The sequence below is a fragment of the Neofelis nebulosa genome, chromosome 7 (assembly GCF_028018385.1).
Source record: "Neofelis nebulosa isolate mNeoNeb1 chromosome 7, mNeoNeb1.pri, whole genome shotgun sequence".
NCBI lineage: Eukaryota > Metazoa > Chordata > Mammalia > Carnivora > Felidae > Neofelis > Neofelis nebulosa.
The window spans coordinates 7,623,694-7,642,485 of NC_080788.1; the positions used below are offsets into that span (position 1 = coordinate 7,623,694).

The 18,792-nt window shown below is 47.2% G+C and overlaps 1 long non-coding RNA gene across 1 annotated transcript in view; it reads left to right on the top strand.

Moving 5' to 3' along the window:
- LOC131516055 (uncharacterized) overlaps window positions 1–11,857 on the top strand; it is an 88,078-nt gene extending 76,221 nt beyond the window's left edge. The window contains exons 2-3 of the long non-coding RNA XR_009263829.1: window positions 376–430; window positions 11,580–11,857. This is a non-coding gene — a long non-coding RNA (uncharacterized LOC131516055). The remainder of the gene's footprint in view (window positions 1–375; window positions 431–11,579) is intronic.
- Window positions 11,858–18,792: the final 6,935 nt, after the last annotated feature.

Sequence of the window (18,792 nt, forward strand, 5' to 3'; positions counted from 1 at the left end):
AACCTCTTTCCTTTTTTCTTTTCGTAATAAGGTTTAATGTTCATCATAAAAATAATGCACATTCTCTAAAGAAAATGTGGAAAACATGGGGATATAAAGTGAAGGAGAAATCACGCAGGGGCACATCACCCAAGGACACGTCTTTTCCATCTTGTGTATGTGCGGATGTGTTTGTGTGCACAGTTGTTGTTTTTATGTAGTTGTAATCACAGTAAATTACTTTTCTGTCCTTCTTTTGCTTTAACATCATACACATTGTCCATGTCACTACATAGTCTTGATAAACATTTTTTGATTATGTAATTTTCAGTTGTGCGACTGGGCTACCATTCATTGTTCAGTACTAATATTTAGACTATTATTTCTATTTTGCAGATGAAGAAACTGAGGTCTATAGGAGATATGAGATTTACCCAACATCACAAGACAGGTAAGAGGCACAACCAACATTTCATCCATTTATCTATTATTATTCATTCACTCAACAAACATTTATAGGGCACCTGCTATTGTATCATATGCTATAAGGCCTTTGAGGAGCAAACACAATATTCCTGCTCATGTGGTATTTATAAATCAGTGGATAGTATGATCTCATTGGAGCTATGACAGAATCACCCCTTGGTTCTATGTGACCTCAAAGAAAGGGCACTTGCCCAGTGTGCGGTTTGGGAATGCTTCCTGGAGGAGATAATGTCAAAGCTGAATCTTACAGGAAGAACGAAAGTTTGGGAGCAGGGCAGAGGGCACAGCCTGTATGAAAATCTAGAGGGACTATGCTATGCTCTGGGAGCTGTGAGTAATCGGCCGTGGTGCTTGTTGGGAGAGCCTGGGCTGCATCTGTGGGTGCGAACCAGCTCACATAGTCGAACTTCTATGGCCGGCCAAGAACTTTGTTCTTTATCCTGAAGGCAGTGGGGAACCTTTGGTGCATTTTAGGGAGGAGGTGTTGGGGCCCACACTGAGGAGAGCTGGGAAGGAGGGGAAAGTATGGATTTAAGAAATAATTGGAAAGGAAGGCTAAAGGCAGACACAACTCTGCAAAGTCTTTGTAGAGGATAGGGCAGTCTGATGCTGCCACTGAGTTTGGGAATCTGTGAGGAGAGGAGATAATACACTCTGTCTTGGAACTCTGTCTTGGGTTTGTTCTGAGGTACCTGTGGGACTAAGTGGGCAGTTGCGTGGAGAGAGATGGGAGGTTTGGGTGGAATCAAGGGTGGGAGGGGAGGTATTAGGGTCTAGATGCTATTCAAAGACTGAAGGAAGATGAGAGTCAGAGTACAGAGCAGTGGTGGGGCAGCCTATGGGTAATCTGAAATCCCTCGAAACCCATGAACCCTCAATTCAGAAATCTACAAACAGAAAAAAGTTTAAAGGGTTTAAATAACTTTCTTGGGGTTTATAAGTGCTCTGAAGCTCATCCATGGTGTGGAGAGAGAAATGAAATCTAAGGCAGCATTCTGGAGGACACCAGTATTTTCAGGGGCAGGTGGTCAAAGGAAAACCTTCAAAGAAGATTGAGAAGGAACTGCTTGGGTTGGGCTGGGGGCAGGATAAAAACAGCGAGAGAATGACATTCTTCAGTTTCATAAAGAACTAGGTGATCAACAATATCTAAGAGTTAAGGTTAAGGTTGGTTTTAGGTTAGCATCAGATGAAGCTAAAGTTCAATAGGGTTGAGCACCAAGAGCAGTGAAAAGATGCAAGGCTTCCAGCTCATGGACCAGATCTCTCCCTATGCCCTCCTTCTCTTCTGTGATTCTCTGCTCAGGGCAGAGAGCACTCACCCATTACAAAGAGCCCCTCTCTGAGCGCCCTCTTTGGGAAAATTTGGTACATAAGAGTAAGAAATTGCAAACGGGCTCTGAGCTGAGACTGCGTAGTTGATGGTTGCCCTTAATTCTCTGTCACTGAATATATCCTTTGCTCTGAAGCCTTGTAATTCCTTCCACAAAAGGGCAAGTGTGTTTCTCTGCTTTCTGACTTTGGGTTCAGCCATGTGGCTTGCTTTGACTGGTTGGATATTAGCAGAGCGGATTCCAGAAGGAGCTTGGAATACCTTGTGCAGCTGGCCTTGCCCTCCTGATCTCTGTCACTGCCCTGAGAAAAACTTGGCTGGGGGGCTCCCTGCTCCCACCCCTTTGCTGACCCATTGACTCACGAGTGACAAAGTCAGGCTAGTTATGGTATGCCACCAAGACTTATAGGTGCCCTGTTTCATGGCAGCCGAGGTCTACAGTGCTTCTTCAATAAAGCTCTCCGCACTTCACAAAACCTTTCACCTGCCCTGTCATTCACCGGTCCCTTCCTCAGCATCTCTCTTCCTGACTCCCTGGGGGCATTGCTCCCCTGTCATAGACTCAGCCCCTAGCTCCAGGACTTGATCTGGAGCAAGAGGGTTTGAGGTGGCTCTCACCCCACTTCCCATTATCCAGGTCTCCTCACTTTAGAGGCAAACCAAGCATGATGTGGCACTCAGATTTATACTTGCTGTTTCTGGCTTATACCTGAGGCCTAGGCCCAGGCAGGTGCCCTTCTGTTCTAATTGGGGTGAATTGAATAATCCATTCAACACATTTTATTGACCTGCTACTGTATGCTAGTTCACTAAAAGCAAACTCTTATTGGGGCACCTTGGTGGGTCAGTTGGTTGAGTGCCTGACTTCACCTCAGGTCATGATCTCACCGCTCGTGAGTTCAAGCCCCGCATCAGGCTCTGTGCTGACAGCTCAAAGCCTGGAGCCTGCTTCAGATTCTGTGACTCTGTCTCTCTCTGCCCCTCCCCTGCTCTCTCTCTCTCTCTCTCTCTCAAAAATAAATAAACATTAAAAAATTAGCAAACTTCTATTTATTATTTATTTATTTATTTATTTATAAAGAGAATAGCTGTTTGTTTTCATGCAATGTCTGACACGTAGTTGGTGAATCACTGATGGCAAACACATTGCCATTCTAGAAAATATTGTAGTGAATATATTTGCCCATAAATCTTGGTTTCCCAATTGACAATAAATTTCATATTAAAAAAAAAAAAACCTAGCTTGTCTAAAAAAAAGTTTGTCTAGAGCAAGTGGGAGAGGGGCAGAGAGAGAAGGAGAGAATCTTTTTTTCATTTAAAAAATTTTGTTTGTTTGTTTTTGACATAGAGCACAAGTGGGAGAGGGGCAGAGAGAGAGGGAGACACAGAATCCGAAGCAGGCTCCAGGCTCTGAGCTGTCAGCACAGAGCCCGAGGCAGGGCTCGAACTCGTGAACTGCTAGATCATGACCTGAGCCAAAGTTGGACGCTTAACCAACTGAGCCACCCAGGCGTCCCAAAGGAGAGAGAGAATCTTAAGCAAGCTCCGTGCCTAATGCAGATCCCGATGCAGGGCTTGATATCATGACCCTGAGATCATGACCTGAGCTAAAATCAAAACGGACTGAGCTACCCATGTGCCTCTTAAATCCTTATATTTTTTATTTTTTTTTTTTTATTTTCTTTTTTTTTTTTTTTTTTTTTTTTTTAAATTTTTTTTTCAACGTTTTTTATTTATTTTTGGGACAGAGAGAGACAGAGCATGAACGGGGGAGGGGCAGAGAAAGAGGGAGACACAGAATCGGAAACAGGCTCCAGGCTCCGAGCCATCAGCCCAGAGCCCGACGCGGGGCTCGAACTCACAGACCGCGAGATCGTGACCTGGCTGAAGTCGGACGCTTAACCGACTGCGCCACCCAGGCGCCCCGTTAAATCCTTATATTTTTTAATTGCAACAGTAATGCATGCTTGTTTTAACAAATTAAAATATCAAATTACATTTAAATTTTAAAGTAATTAATAGGAGCTTGGTTTTTGTATCTCCTAGAGGACTGTCTGGTGGGTAAAATGGGGCTCAGCTATGCCTCAGTGTTGTGTTTTGTGTTAGGACGGGCCTGGCCCAGGGTAAACTCCTGGCAAATGGTAACTTCTGTGGTCATTACCGTCCCCATCAACGTCTGGACGCTCAGTCTTTGCTCTTCTCTGCCAGCGGGATGCTGTTGAGGCCCTGCCAAGCAGGTCTTTCTGCTGCATCCTCCTGGGTCCACCCTTTGTGCCACCCCTGTGACTGCCAGTGAGCAAGGTGGCTGGCGTTTCCCACTTGCCAGCTTCTCCTGGAGGCAGAAGTGGTGGTCGGGGGGAAGCGATCCTGCAGACTCCCTCAGCGTCTGCCATTGCGTGGCCTGTATTGCTGATTGCTCCCCGGGGATGCAGATCCCTCCCTGAAGCCTCCTGCCCTCCTCCTTCTCCTCCTCCCCTGCATGCAGTCGGTCTCCAGGGCCTTGCGGGTCCCAGCCCTCCCCTCCCTCGCAGAGTCTCATGGGACTGTCCTTTCTCCTCATCGTGGCTGCCGCTGCCGCTAGCCAAGGTCAGGTTGGCAGAACTCCTGCCAGGAATATGGAAACGGCTCCCAACTGCTCTCCCATCCTCTAGCTTCTACCTACATCGCCTGATTAATTAATCAGAGCCTGATGAATTAAAGTGTATTTCCGACCCTGTCTCCTGATGCTCACAGCCCTTCCACGGCTCCCCATTGCCTTACTGAATCATTCACAATTGCTTGAAGGCTCACGAGGATCTAACCCTTGCTAGTTTTCAGCCCTTCTCTGTGGCCTGCTCCTCACGGACCCTGTACCAGCCAGTCTGGCCAGCTCCTTGAATGTGTCCTTCACTCTCCACCTCCTGGGTCCTGCTCATGCTCTCTCCTATCCCCATCCCCACATGTCCATCATGCCTGTTTCCAAGAATGCCCCGTCTCCACAAACGCTTTTCTGATTTCTTCAACTAGAATTGATTTCACTAGGCTCTGAGTGCCATAGCACCCTCACTCTGGAAGGATTCCTCCGCCTGTGTTCTATTGAGATTTGGGGGCCGAATGAGTCCTTGTTGTGGGGGCTGTCCTGCTCACTGTAGAAAGTTTAGCAGCATCCCGGGCTTTTACCCACTAGATGGCCAGTAGTGCCTCCCCACCAGGCTGTGGCAACCAAAAATGTCCCCAGACCTGGCCCAAAGTCCACTGGAGGGCGAGGGCAGAGTGAATCCCCTGCCAGAGAGAACCCCTGCCCTAGATAGAGAAACATTTTTGCAACAAATCTCCAGGCCACTCGGTCATGTACAGCTTGTGTCTTGCCTCGGATGATGCTGTGGAATCGTGCCAGGCCCTTTTGAGCCTCCAGCTTTTGTTCACGCTCTTTTCCTGGGAATACCTTCTCCCCTCTCTCCTTCCTCTGCTGATTTCCTCCTCAGCCTTCAAAGCCTGGATGACAGGCCACCTCTTCCAGTAGCCCATCCCAGCCTGCACTCTGCCTTCCCAGGGCAGAACGGATGGCTCTGTTCCCTGAGTTCCAGCAGCACTTTGCATAGACCTTGATCATGGCCCTCACAGTCCGTGCGCCGTGTTCTAGAAAAAGTAGTTTAAGTATTTATCTCCCCAGGTAGCAAGTGAGTTGTGATGGGGCAGGGAGCTCAGCCGGGGCAGGCCCCCCAAGGTGTGCCAGAGCCCTGCATAGGTAGGTCACTGCAGCACAGGGTCATGCCCATCTAGGAACAACAGTGCCTGAGTTCAAGTCCTCACTTTGGTACTTACTAGTCGTGTGAATTGGGGTGATTTATGAAGGTTCTCTGGAGCCTTAATTTCCCTCTCTGTAAAACTGCCTTAATAAGAATATCTATGTTATGGGGTTGTTCCAAGGAGTTAGCAAAGTAACAAATGTAAAATGCTCTCCTGGTACCTGGCATATAGTAAGTGCTCAGTAAACATAGTAATTAGTGAAGAATGAAGGAATGATCGAATGCACGATGAACCAAGCTGCACGGGGTGTGGATTGCACTGGCTGGAACGACCTCAGGAGCATGGGTATTGCCTCCATGAACAGAGCCTCTGTGACCAACACTCCTCCCCGCCCCTCCTTCCAGCCATCCTCACTCTGCCCTCCCCAGCCTGGCAGCTTGGGCAGCGAGCATAGTCTGGTCAGAGAGAGAGGGCTGTGGGCTCACTTCCCCGTGAGGTAGCCCGGCTGGGCGGAACAAGGACAGACATTAAAAACCTATTTTCTCACTGGGCATAAGTAATTGGCAAAAAAGCTCTAAATCCATAGCTGTCAGGTGAAGTCATTTCCGAGAGAAAGGGATGGAGGGAGAGAGCTGGAGGGGGAGCTCGGGGCGGGAGCCAGAGGGAGGGAGCGAAATGCAAAACAAGGCACTGGAGAGGCCAGAACAGAAAATCTTCTCCTTCCTTCTCCCAGGCCAGAGCAGTTCTCCCGTTATCAACCCTCCCTCATTTAGTTTTCTTCTCTGGAAAAAGAGATTCCTAAGGTGGTAAGAGGACGAAAGCCAGCCCTGGAATTATTTAATGAGCCAGAATGAATTGCATTTGAAATCATTTAAATGGGATCTGGGAGCATTTAACTGCAGCTTGGGATCTTAACCAGAGTGAGAAAGGATCTTTGTGCTAATTGCTGGCAATGATATTCCTGCAGAGAGGGAGAGATAGCAGCGAGCAATTAGCAGCCGAGGGGTAATTTCAGAGTCTGGGCTGCTCCGTGGGAGTGAGCACCTTGACGTTGTTGCCTGGAGAGCCCAGTCCCCCAGCAGAGGGCAGGAGAGGCCCGGGACCCTGGATGGGGAGAGGAAGGGAAGGGCTACTCCTACTCGCAGGGAGAGGGACGGGACCGGGATGTGTCCTTCTGCAAGGGACCAGAGGTCCCGCATCTGCCCTCTGAGGGACAGGCAAGGAGGCGGGATCTCCGGAAGGGAGATAAAATGAAGCTGTTGCTTTCCAGTGGTTCCCGGCCACACCTTCCAGAGCACCACCTTTGGGAAGGCAGTGAACTTTGCTTGGATTCCGGGCGAAGGAACAGAGACAACCCCATTTCAGTTCTTTCTCTTCCATCCCACACACCTACTTAGAGATCGCCCTGTCGGTTGCACTGATTTTGTCACGGAGTGTAGGATCCTATTTGTTAGCTTTGTGATGGATAAGTCACCCTGGGAAGATGATATGAGCCCCCTCTTCTACAGACGAGAAACCTGAGGCTTTTGACTGTGACTTAGTTGAGGACATAGTTGATGAGACAAAGGGGGTGTGTTGATAAGACCCGGGGGGGGGGGTGTGTGTCCTGAACATCTGCCAGATAGAGGTCATTGTTAGGGTATTAAGACAGATATGAATGCCATTGTCCCTGTCCTCCAGGATGAGTCTATGAAGCCCATACTCTAGAATCATTAATAATTATGAAAGATTTAAAATGCTAACTTCCATATGGAAGATACAAACGAAAGCCACAATGGCTTTCTGAATGGCCGACCAGCAAAGGTATCACCTTGGAGGATTTGGGCGTGTAGAGGTCTGGAGGAAGAGACTGTCAAGAGAGAGTATTATTTGAGCAAAGACAGGAACGTGGGAAAGCACGGGATGTGTCCGGGAGACATGGGGCCTTTCTGTATGTCTGGAGAGGAAGTTGGGTTGGGGGAAGAGTTGGGGTCAGATAATGGAGAGTTTTGTTTGCTGGGTCAATTTGCAGGTAGTTGGGAGCCATGGATGGTTTCTGAGCTGGGGAGTAGCTGCAATAGAGTAATCTGGCAGCAGAGTGGGGGAAGATGAAGTGGAAAGGCAAAGACTGCTGGATCCAGCCACAGATGGTTATAGTAGCCCATAGAAGAGGCAGTAGGAGTCTGAAATGGGGCAGTGGTGTAGGATGGAGAGGGCACCCCCGGCCCCATCCACTGCTTCGTCTCCAGCACCACCACACTGGCTGTCACGGGTGTGCTCTGAGGTCCTCAGCATGGATTGGAAACACGGATGGTGGGCAACATGTGTATAAAATTTGGAGCACAAGGCTGGTGTAGCCAGGAGGTCATCTGGTCACTTGTACTAGTCCTTGCTCTTGGCAGATGATAGCCTAAGCCACCCAAGACCATGGTCGGTTAGCGTGTTTATGGCTCCACAATCTCTCTTCCCCGCAGAGGTCTGCGTTTAATCATCCTGACAGTTTAGCAATCCTATGCTAGAGCTTCCTCAGCTTTGAGCATGAGAATTTTCCAACGCTGAGCTGTTGGCGGAGGGAAAGTGCTGATTCCCAGATGTGGTTGTGGCTCATCCCTGCAGTTGGGCAAACAGAGAAGGCCTGACGGGCGTGTGGGAACAGGGAGCTAGACCTCGTGGCCTTTGCGTTTCTTTCCTGACTCCTAAATTTCCCTCATTGTGCCACATATTCCTTTCTTTCTATCTTCTGTGCTGCCTCCTCCAGGAAGCCACTCACTCCCCACAGCCACCTTGTGCCTCTCTAATGACCTGCGTCCTGAGAGAGTTGCCTGCGGAGAGATTTGTGTCTGCTTTGAGGGCAGGGCCCATGTCTTGTACACGTTCCTTGGTTAAGACCAGCAGAAGGCATGATAGAGAGAAATTTTGTATTAATACTTTGTTATTCTGCTACTATAACTAATGCTAATAATAATCGTAATTAAAGCTACTACTGCACTGATCATATGGTGAGCCTCTCAAGACATTACTTTTAATTCTCAAACAAACCTGCAAGGTTGGGATCATTATTACCATTTTGAAATGAAGGAAATGACACTCAGACCAAGTCACTTGACCTCTGTCCTACAGCGAGGCTGGGGATTTGCTCCTGGGCTGGCCAGCTCTGAAGCTGCCCCTACCCCCTTGGTAGAATTAGATTATCATGATCATGCTTCCAAATATCTCATGGTTGGATAGAATAATCAGAGAAAACCATATTGAATGTGCTGAGCTTGGGCTATTACCCATCTGAAGGTCCATCTAAGGGTTTAGCCCCTGAAGGGAGGTTGCTTGTTGTTCTAGATCCTCTTACCATGCAACTTTCTACAGCTCTCGGCCACCAGGCAGAATGTTAGGGGCTGGAGGTTCTGCCCTTAGACTTTCTAACTCTCAGCTGAGGTGGCTGAGAAAATTCTACTGCTCTGGGGTCTTCCAGCCCGTAGGTGGAGCTGTTGGACCCTGGGAAGTCCCATGTTGTAGACGGAAGGAGGGAGCTAGGCGGTCTGTCCCTGCTCAGCTCTGTAAAAGGGGAGGCTTATTTGTAACTGGAAATTGTTGCCTCCTGACTCCCTTTACCCATTCGTCTCCCTCTCACCTCAGCAACCACCATTCCGTTAGCTGTATCTCCTTTTGTTTTGTTTGTTTTATTCTAAAGATTCCACCTGTAAGTCAAATCATACAGTACTCATCTTTCTGTGATTGACTTATTTCACTTATCACAATACCATCTAGGTCCATTGTTGTCGCAAATGACAAGATTCCAAGTCATGGGGAAGTAATGTACAGCATGGGGACTATAGTCATATCACTATAACATACTGATAACAGTATCGTAGTGTGTATTTGAAAGTCACCAAGAGAGTGAATCTTAAACATTCTTATCACAAGCAAAAAAAATGTGTAACTTCGTATGATGGCAGATAGTAAGGGACCTATTTTGGTGATCACTCCGCAGTGTATACAAATATGGAATCGTTGTCGGTACACCTGAAACTAATGTAATGTTATATGTCGGTTATACCTCCAAAAAATGTTTATGAAAATAGTGTTAAAAGGGGAGAGGGGAGGAGCGCCTGGGTGGCTCAGTCGGTTGGGCTGCCGACTTCGGCTCAGGTCACGATCTCACGATCTCACGATCCTGAGTTCGAGCCCCGCGTCGGGCTCTGTGCTGACAGCTCGGAGCCTGGGGCCCGTTTCGGATTCTGTGTCTCCCTCTCTCTCTGCCCCTCCCCTGTTCATGCTCTGTCTCTCTCTGTCTCAAAAATAAATAAATGTTAAAAAAAAAATTAAAAAAAAAATAAAAGGGGAGAGGGGAGGCACAGTGCTGTTTGCAAGAATGCGCCCTAGAAACAACCTAAATGGCCACCAAGATAGGCCTGGTTGAATAAATGATGGTACACCCACATAATGGAATGCCATGTAGCCATTAAAAATTATGACATAGATTTATGTTGATTGATATAGAAAGATACCTCACAATATACTTTGTTGAGGGAAAAGCTTGCCTCAGGACATTTGGTATATATAGCATTATCCCCAAGATACAAAATTATGAAAGAGACACAGAGATGGAGACTAAGCGGGATGTTCACCAAAACGATTAGCAGTGTAAATCTTTTTAGGTGGCAAGATTTCAAATAATTTTTTCTTTTCTTCCCCCACTTTAACCTTACCTGTAACATGGAAATTTTTGAAAGTAACAACCATGCACTATCTTTGCAGTGGGAAAAATAAGGTCGTTTTCTAGTTGAAAGTTTTGGGAAATGTGTACACCAGCCCAAATCGAAGGCGTCACTGACTGTTGCTGAACACAGCCCTCTTCGGAGCGCAGCCGTCTCTGATGTCTCATCCCTGTGTTGGTGACTAGTAACTCCCTCGCGGGAGAGTGGGGGAGATATTTGTCAGCAGTGTTAGGGACACAAAGAGCTTTGAGGAGGCCTTTTCTGGGGCAGTTCCAGGACCCTCTCCCAAGCTCAGAGCTGGCCAGAGGTCCCAGGACTCCGCGGCCCCGCCCCGTCACAGCTAGCCCCTCCCCCTCCGCTCCCCACCCCCACAATCCGCTCCCATGTCTTCCCCTACCCCTGGTGTCTCCAGCAGCTTTCATCTCCGCAAATTCTATTCAGCAGAGAGTCCCTGAACTTTCTAATTGAGATCAGAGATAAATATAGTGGGGAAGGAGGGAGAGGGAGAGGGAGGAGGCCTAGTTTTAATTTGCAGCATTTCCCATTAATAACAACTTCTAATTAAAAAGTCTCCATCTCCCTGCCTAAGTCCAAGAGAAAAGCCTCCTCAGGTCTGTCTGGCTGGAACCTTTGTGCCAACGAGTTTGGAGTACGGATTTCTGTACCAGCTGAGCCCTCTCTGCCAGAAGCCATAATTAAACCAGGGAAAGAAAAGAAAAGAAAAGAAAAGAAAAGAAAAGAAAAGAAAAGAAAAGAAAAGAAAGAGAAAAGAAAAGGGGAGGGGAGGGAAGGGAAAAGGGAAAGAAAGAAAGAAAGAAAGAAAGAAAGAAAGAAAGAAAGAAAGAAAGAAAGAAAGAAAGAAAGAAAAGATGTCATCTAAGACCATAGGGATCTTCCCTCACTGCAGTGCTAGAAGGTGGCCACACACCTTCCTTGGACAGCCATGCCATTCCTCTTAGATAAGGTGGCCAGGCCAGATGAGCAAGGAGGCAGAGGTTGAGGTGGGTGGGGAGATTCCCAAGTTGCAGGAGCTAAGTGTCAGACACAGGAGGGCAGAAGCAGTGAGCTCTTAGAGAGAGCTCTCTCTGCCTCCATCCAGGAAATGTCTACTCATCTTCTCACCTTCTCTTCACTCCAGATTTCCTCTGCAGAGGCTCCATCCTCTTGTGGTTTGTGTGTGTGTGTGTGTGTGTGTGTGTGTGTGCATGTGTGTGTGCGTGTGTGCGTGTGCATGTGTATGTTTGTGTAGAGGGCGTGCTCGTGCTGCTGATGGAGGAGTGATAGGTGTTAATAATCTAAGATAGTAGGATGTGCCATTTAGCATTGATCTAAATATAAATACAAGTGTATTTTTTCTCCAGAAACATTTTCATGCCTTTGCAACTAGCTGAACTGAAGTAGACACTCAATGAACAGCTGTGAACAAATGAAGGGCTGAATGAACTAGAAGATCCTCCCTGAACTTCCATTCTCATAGCCTACTGGTTATTCAGCGCCCCCACTTGGCTGTGTAATCGGCATCCCACACTGAGTGTGCCCAAACTTGACTCCCAGTTGTCCCCTCCAGACCTGACCCTGGACAACCTTCTCCCATCTCCATTAAAGACAGCTCAATCCTTCCTGTCACTCAGGGCAGAAATCTTGGTGGCATTCTCGACTCGACTCCCCTCTTCCTCTCACATGCCACATTCTTTATCCATGAGGAATTCTTGGTGGCATCCTTTATCCATGAGGAGTTCTCCAAAACATATCTGGTCACTTTTCCCCACATCCACCCCGGTCCACGCCATCATGATCTGTTTCCTGTGGCATTTCAGTAGGTTCCTCACTGCCCCATTTGCTTCTACTCTTGTCCCCAAAGTCCACTGTAAACCAGCAGCTAGAGGGAGCCATTTAAAGCATAAGTCACAGGCAGGTGGGTGGCTTAGTTGGTTAAGTGTCTGACTCTTGGTTTCAGCTCAGGTCATGATCTCATGGTTCCTGAGTTCGAGCCCCAAGTCAGGCTCTGTGCTGGTGGTGTGGACCCTGTTTGGGATTCTCTGTCTGTCTGTCTGTCTGTCTCTCTCTCTCTCTTTCTCTCTGCCCCTCCCCTGCTCATGCTCTCTGTCTCTCAAAATAAACTAATAAAAAAATTTTTTTAAATAAAAAATAAAGCATGAGTCAGGATGAATGGATAAAGAAGATACAATGGAATATTACTCAGCAAAAAAAAGGAATGAAATCTTGCCATTTGTACTGATGTGGATGGAGCTAGAGTATATTATGCTAAGCAGAATGAGTCAGTCAGAGGAAGACAAATACTGTATGATTTCACTCATATGTAGACTTTAAGAAACAAGATGAACATATGGGAAATGGGGCAGAAGAGAAGAAAAAGAAACAAACCACGAGAGATTCTTAACGATAGAGAGCCAACTGAAGGTTGATGGAGGGAGGTGGGTGGGGGATGGGCTAGATGCATGATGGGCATTAAGGAGGGCACTCGTGATGAACACTGGGTGTCATATGTGATGAGTCACTGAATTCTCCTCCTGAAGCCAATATCGCACTGTATGTTAACTAACTAGAATTTAAATAAAAATTTGAAAAAAAATAAAGCCTAAGTCAGATGCCATCCCCACTTTGCTCAGATCCCTTCAGTGGCTTATCGTCTGACCTTTCAAACTACAGCCTGAAAACCTTACTGAAGCCTCAAGCCCTAGAGGGTCTGGCTCCTTCTTACCTCTCTCACTGTCCCAGTCCGTTCAGGCTGCGATAACAAAATATCATAGACTGTGTGGCTAATAAACAACAGAAATTTTTTTTCTCACAGTTCTGGAGCCTGGGAACTCCAAAATCAAGGGGCTGGCAGGTTCAGTGTCTGGCGAGGCCCCACTTCCTAGTTCGTAGATGGCCGTCTTCTCACTGCATCCTTGTTTGGTGGGAAGGGGTGAAGGACCTCTCTGAGATCTCTTATCAAGACACTAATCCCATTCATGAGGGCTCCCCTCATAACCTGATCATCTTCTGAAGGCAAATACCATCACACTAGGCATTAGGATTTAATATATGAATTTTGGGGGGTGGACCAGGGAGGAGAGATAAACATTGAATCTGTTGTACTTACTTTACTTTCTACTACTATCCCCTTGGTTTTGCTCTGGCCAACGTGGGCTCCTTGCCACTTCGGGACTGTGATAGCCACATTCCTGCCCCAGGGGTCTTTGCGATTACACTTCCTCTGCTCAGAAGGCACTTCCTCCAGGTACCCACACAGCTCAACCCTTCACCACCTGTGCATTCCCTTCACACCAAAGCTATTCTGACCACCCTGCTTAGACCTGTAACCCTGCCTCACTCCAGCAAGCTGCTCCTTCCTTGCTTTGTTGTTTTTATAGCACTTGGCAGCTTCTGATATATGTTTTTTATATTTATTTTATTTATGCCTCTTCCCCTTTCCCCCACCCCGCTGGAAGGTGAGCTCCACAAGGGTAGTGAATTTTCTTTATTTTGTCCACTGCTATTATCCCAGCGCCTGGAACAAGGCCTGGCATATGTAGTTGTTCAAATGGGCCATCTCTTGAATAAATAAATGATTGAATGCATGAATGAATGCAAGTGAACTAAATTGTTGAGTCAAAGTCAAGGTTTACTTTTCTGGGCACCACAGCCAAATCCCACCCAACAAAGTCCCAGCCCCTGGGAAGGGAAAAGCCATTCTTACAAGAGGAGCTTGGGAGTCAGTGGAGCCTGAGCTTAAGGTCTAACTTTGTCATTTAAGAATGTGTGACCTTGGGTATTTACTTAAATTTTCTGAGCCCCCAATTTCCTCATTTATAAAATGGGGATAATGATAGGGTTCCGTTGTAAGGCAATTGGGTGGAAACAATCAAAGCAATGATATAAAATAAATACTGATCACTGGCCCGGTTTATAGCAAGTGCTCAGTACATGTTAGCTAGTAATGGTGGTGTGATTTTGTTGTCAACAGGGGACACCTTGTAAAGCAGCAGTGACTATTGACCATGAGGAAGCAAATGCAATCTTCCAGAAGGAAGGGCTTACTGTTAAGGAAAAGCAAGGATACTAGCTTTGGTCAGCCCCTGCAGGAGCATAGTTCTGGAGCTGCTTTTTATTTGTTTATTTTTATTTTATTTGTTTATTTATTTTTTTGGATCTGCTTTTTAAAAAAATGAACATAAATTAAAAGAAGCTGTTAAAAGAGAGTGAGCAGGAGGGTAAGGATGAAAAGACTCACAACCTTGCCAAGGATGATCACCAATGAGAGCTGGTTTGTTCAGCTGGTGCTGAAGAAGTTGTAGTCTACAACAGAGATCGGCAAATATTTCTATAAAGGGCCAGATAGTAAATATTTTAAGTATTGTATGTTGTATGGTCTGGGTCACAGCTACTCAGCTCTGCTGTTGAAGTGTGAAGGCATCTGTAGACAATGTATAAATGAATGGGTGTGCCTGTGTTTCAAATAAAGGTTATTTATAAAAACAGGTGGAGGGCCAGATTTGGCCCTGGACTATAGATTGCTGATCCCTAGTCTAGGATCCCATCATGAGATAACTGAAGGAATGTCTGAAAGAGGACTGGATTGTTCTGAGGGTCCTCAAGAGGGAGAAGTGAGGCTGAAGGATAGAAAGTATAGATCTATAGGTTTTGTTCCCTTTAAGGAAGATGTTTAACCAACCAGAGCTTCTGGCTGAGCCCAGGCCAAACGGGCTGCATTGGGCAGAAGACTGTGAATCCTCATCTGTGGACTTATTCATACAACAACTTGGCAGAAATGTTGGCGAGTATACTCAAACATTGGTTAAGTGGTTGATTTAGTCCTTTGGGACTTGCAAAATCCTTGATTATTGGGATATTCTATGGTATATGCATATTGACAGTCAGGGAAACAAAGTCGCAGATTTGGTGCCTCTCCAATGAGTGGGTCCTTGAAATGTGCAGACTGAAGACAGGTTTATTTTCTGTGTACATTATCATGGGTGAAAGTCAATGAGAATGCATTGTCAACTTCATTTAATATGTAATCAATCTCACTACTGGTTTGGGTCTCTCATGAAGACCCAAACACTGACCATAAACTATAGTTACTCCTACTAAGAAAAGAGCATGAAGAATGTATTACAATTCATTTTCCATTTAGATGCAAGAATGGCAACCACCTAGCACCTCTACTCCTCCCACCTGTATGCATGTAAAAATATTGCTAATTGATCTTGACTCTCCCCAAAACTTGGCCTCAAATGGTTAAGGTTCTAGAATTTTTATAATAGGAGAGATTTAGGGCCAGCTGCCTCGTTGAAGTATAAGTGAGTTGTGGGATCAAAACTGAATTATGCTAAAGAGTGGAGGAGGAAATGACTAAGAACTCCAAAAAGCCCCTTCTAAAGGATCTTCCTTGGTCCTCCACTGCCCCAGAATCCTTCCCAACACATTACTCCCAGCAGCTACCATCAGTTTATTGGAGGTGGTTATTTGTCATCTTTGGTTTAGAAATTTTAAGGGCAACAGTTGACCTTTTCTATAGCCTCCTAGAAGTTGGCCAGTACGCAGTGAGTTGGTAACCTGGGATTTTCTGTTGAGCATCCTGTACAGAAAAAATCAGGATGGAATCTCTCAGCATCAGCATATTTTACTGAGATAGATATTGAAGGTAACTCAGAATTTTTGGGTGTAGGCATATCATGGGGTCAGTACCCTAAGTTAGGGGCTGGCAAATGTGGTGTGATGAATTGGTGACACCTATTCACCTGACCTTTGTCTGTGTGCTAGGATGACCTGTGTTCATGCCCAAGTGAATTGTAGGGCTGAAGACAAGATCTTTGGGAGGATAGGATTCTGGTGATAGGCATAGGGAGTGGTGTTCTTAGCCATGTGTCCACACTTAAAGCTGAATAGGGGGTGGAGGCAGGAGAGCAAGGATGGGAGTGGAGGTAGTGCATGTCTAGGGAAATGGGAAATGTTTCTCATTGTGAACAACTTTCAGGAGGACAGCCCTATGATTAGAGGATTCCGGGGGTAGAGATGGAAATAGCCAGGGTCTTGTCATAGAAGGTGATAACCAATATCAAACCCAAAGGTCAAGATAACAATGTGAAAGGCAGAATAGGCAGCAAGCCTAGCCATTGGAAGGGTTGGTTGCATGTTGGAAGTAGGGATGGACGGATGGATGGATGGATGGATGGATGGATGAATGGATGGATGGATGAGGCAGAAATGGTAAAGGTGCTTGTGTTTATATCTCACGCAGAATAAAATATGAAGACATTTTCCTAGCCTAGGGTTTCTCAGTCTTGGCATTACTGTGGCATGTGGGACCAAATAATTCTTTGTTGAGAGGTGCTGTCTTGTGCATTGTAGGATGTTCAGCAGCATCTCTGGTCTCTACCCACTAGATACTGGTGGTACTTCCCCCTTCCCACCCTCCTGGGTGTGAAACCACAGATGCCTCCAGACATTGCTGAATGTCCCTTGGGAGCAAATTGCCCCCAGTTGAGAAGCACTGCCTTCTCAGGCTGTGCCAGGCTGTGGTTCACAGTGCATGTTATGGTGTGTAGAGGAGACCTGCTAGTCCGGACTGGAATGTTGGAGGGGTCTAAAGAAATGGAAGAGGCTTGTGGGGCTGGAAATTTGCTAACTTAAAAGCTTAGGACAGGTTCCTTCAGGTCAGCTGACACCTGCCTGGTTTTCACCTTCCTGATGGAAGGGTCAGAGGTTCCATCTCCTGTTTTCCCACCATACATCACACATACTTCCCAATAAAACTGCTAGTTTCTTGTATTCTCAATATTCACATGCTTTTACCCCACAGTACTTTAAATCCCTCTAGGACAAGAGTACATTGTTTTATCTTTGTGTTTCCAGAACCTAGCACAGGTCTTGACATATAGATATTGCTTGTTAAATGTTCTTCAAGCACATGAATGAAGGAACGAAGTAGTGATTTGGGGATTGCTCCCTGGACCTCCCAGCACCACAAATGCACAAGAGGCAGGGATCCTGAATCATCAACAGGGCAGATATCAGAAATGGAAAATGATGAGTCCTCTTCTGGAAAAGCATAAGTCAGCTGGGAGTGAGGTTCCTGAGTCACTGGGGAGAAATGAACTCAGGACAGGGACATTGGGGCTGAGCTGGGTTTGGGACCAGGCCAGGGAGGCGCAGTGGGCGGGTCTTACCCGAAGTCCCACCCCCTCTGCCCCCCCCACCCCCCCCGGCAGCTACTCTGAAGCTGATGGCTGATGCTGCTGGGCTGCCTGAGCAGCCGCCTCCCCCCAACCCCTGTCCCCCTGCCCCCCCAGCCATGTTCCTGCTACTCTCCTAGCCCAGCAGCTGGGAGCACATCCACCAGTTAATGGACCTCTTGAAGAGGGGCTGAGCCAGGAGCCATCAACACAGCTCCTGACCCAATGGTCCTACTGAACCAGTGATTTCAATTAAAGGACCATTATCATGAAACCCTATCCAGCCCCAGCTCCCATCGGCCAGTGGGAGGCCTTCCTGCTCCCCATCCCAGACCCTGCTCTGTGGTTACAGAGCAGCCCTCTCACTGGGGTCCACCGCCTCCGCTAAAACACAGCAGCTGCTGCTAATAAACAAACATATTGATCATACAGATATGGGATGTCAGGGACTTAATTCATGAATGAAGTGAGCTTTAAGAGTGCCCAGTGGGAGCTGGCTCCATTTAAAGGGCCAGCAGCTGCCTGAGTACTTTTGAGGTGGGCTCTGAGACAGGCCAGGGAGGGAGCCTCTCTCTGACCTGTGTCCTGGGGTGCCCTGTGGGTATGAAATAGAATCTTCTACCCCATGGACACCACCTTACTTGATCCTGCACCCTTCTCCTCTGGGACCTTCTTCGCAACTTACAGCTTAGTCAGATGAGGCCGAGTGCTCTCTTGTCTGACCGAACACAGCTGAAGACAGTGTGGTGGAGGAGGAGGAGGAGGAGGAGAGGACTTGCCCGGGCCCCCCTGGCGTGGGCTCCTGGGCTCCCTACCCTGGTGATGCTGGTAATGGCCTCAGTCCTGGCCACTGGTCTTCACCAGGACCTGCCATCTCACTGGAACAAATGGCATAGGAGAGCTCTGGAGCCCTAATAAAGGGTCTACACTGGGATGCCAGAGGTCTAGACATTCCTTAATGCAATCATTTCCAAGCCAGATGGACCACCCCCTCCTCAGTTTTAGCATGCAGGCAATAGCAAAGGCTTAGATGTCTGGGCTTTGAACCCCAGCTCTGCCACTCACAAGCTGTGTGACCTTTGGCAAGTTTCTTAACCTCTCTGTGCCTTATCTGCACAAAGGGAAAATTGCTGCTGTAGAGATTACAATGAACCAATATGTGCTGTGCCTGCAAGAGTGCCTGGCACAGAGACGAGTGTTTAGTAGCAGTCTTGCCCCTGGCCTCGGCCTGCTGTGAGGGGCGAAGGCCTCCCCTGCGTTCCTCAGCCTTCCTGCAGGCACCACTCAGGGCAGGGAGCTTATTACTTCATGGAAGCAGAGCATGCTGTGAAGCACGTTTCTTCCCTCCCAGTGCCCAGGTGGGCAGTGCCAGCCCCTACCCTGTCCCAGATGC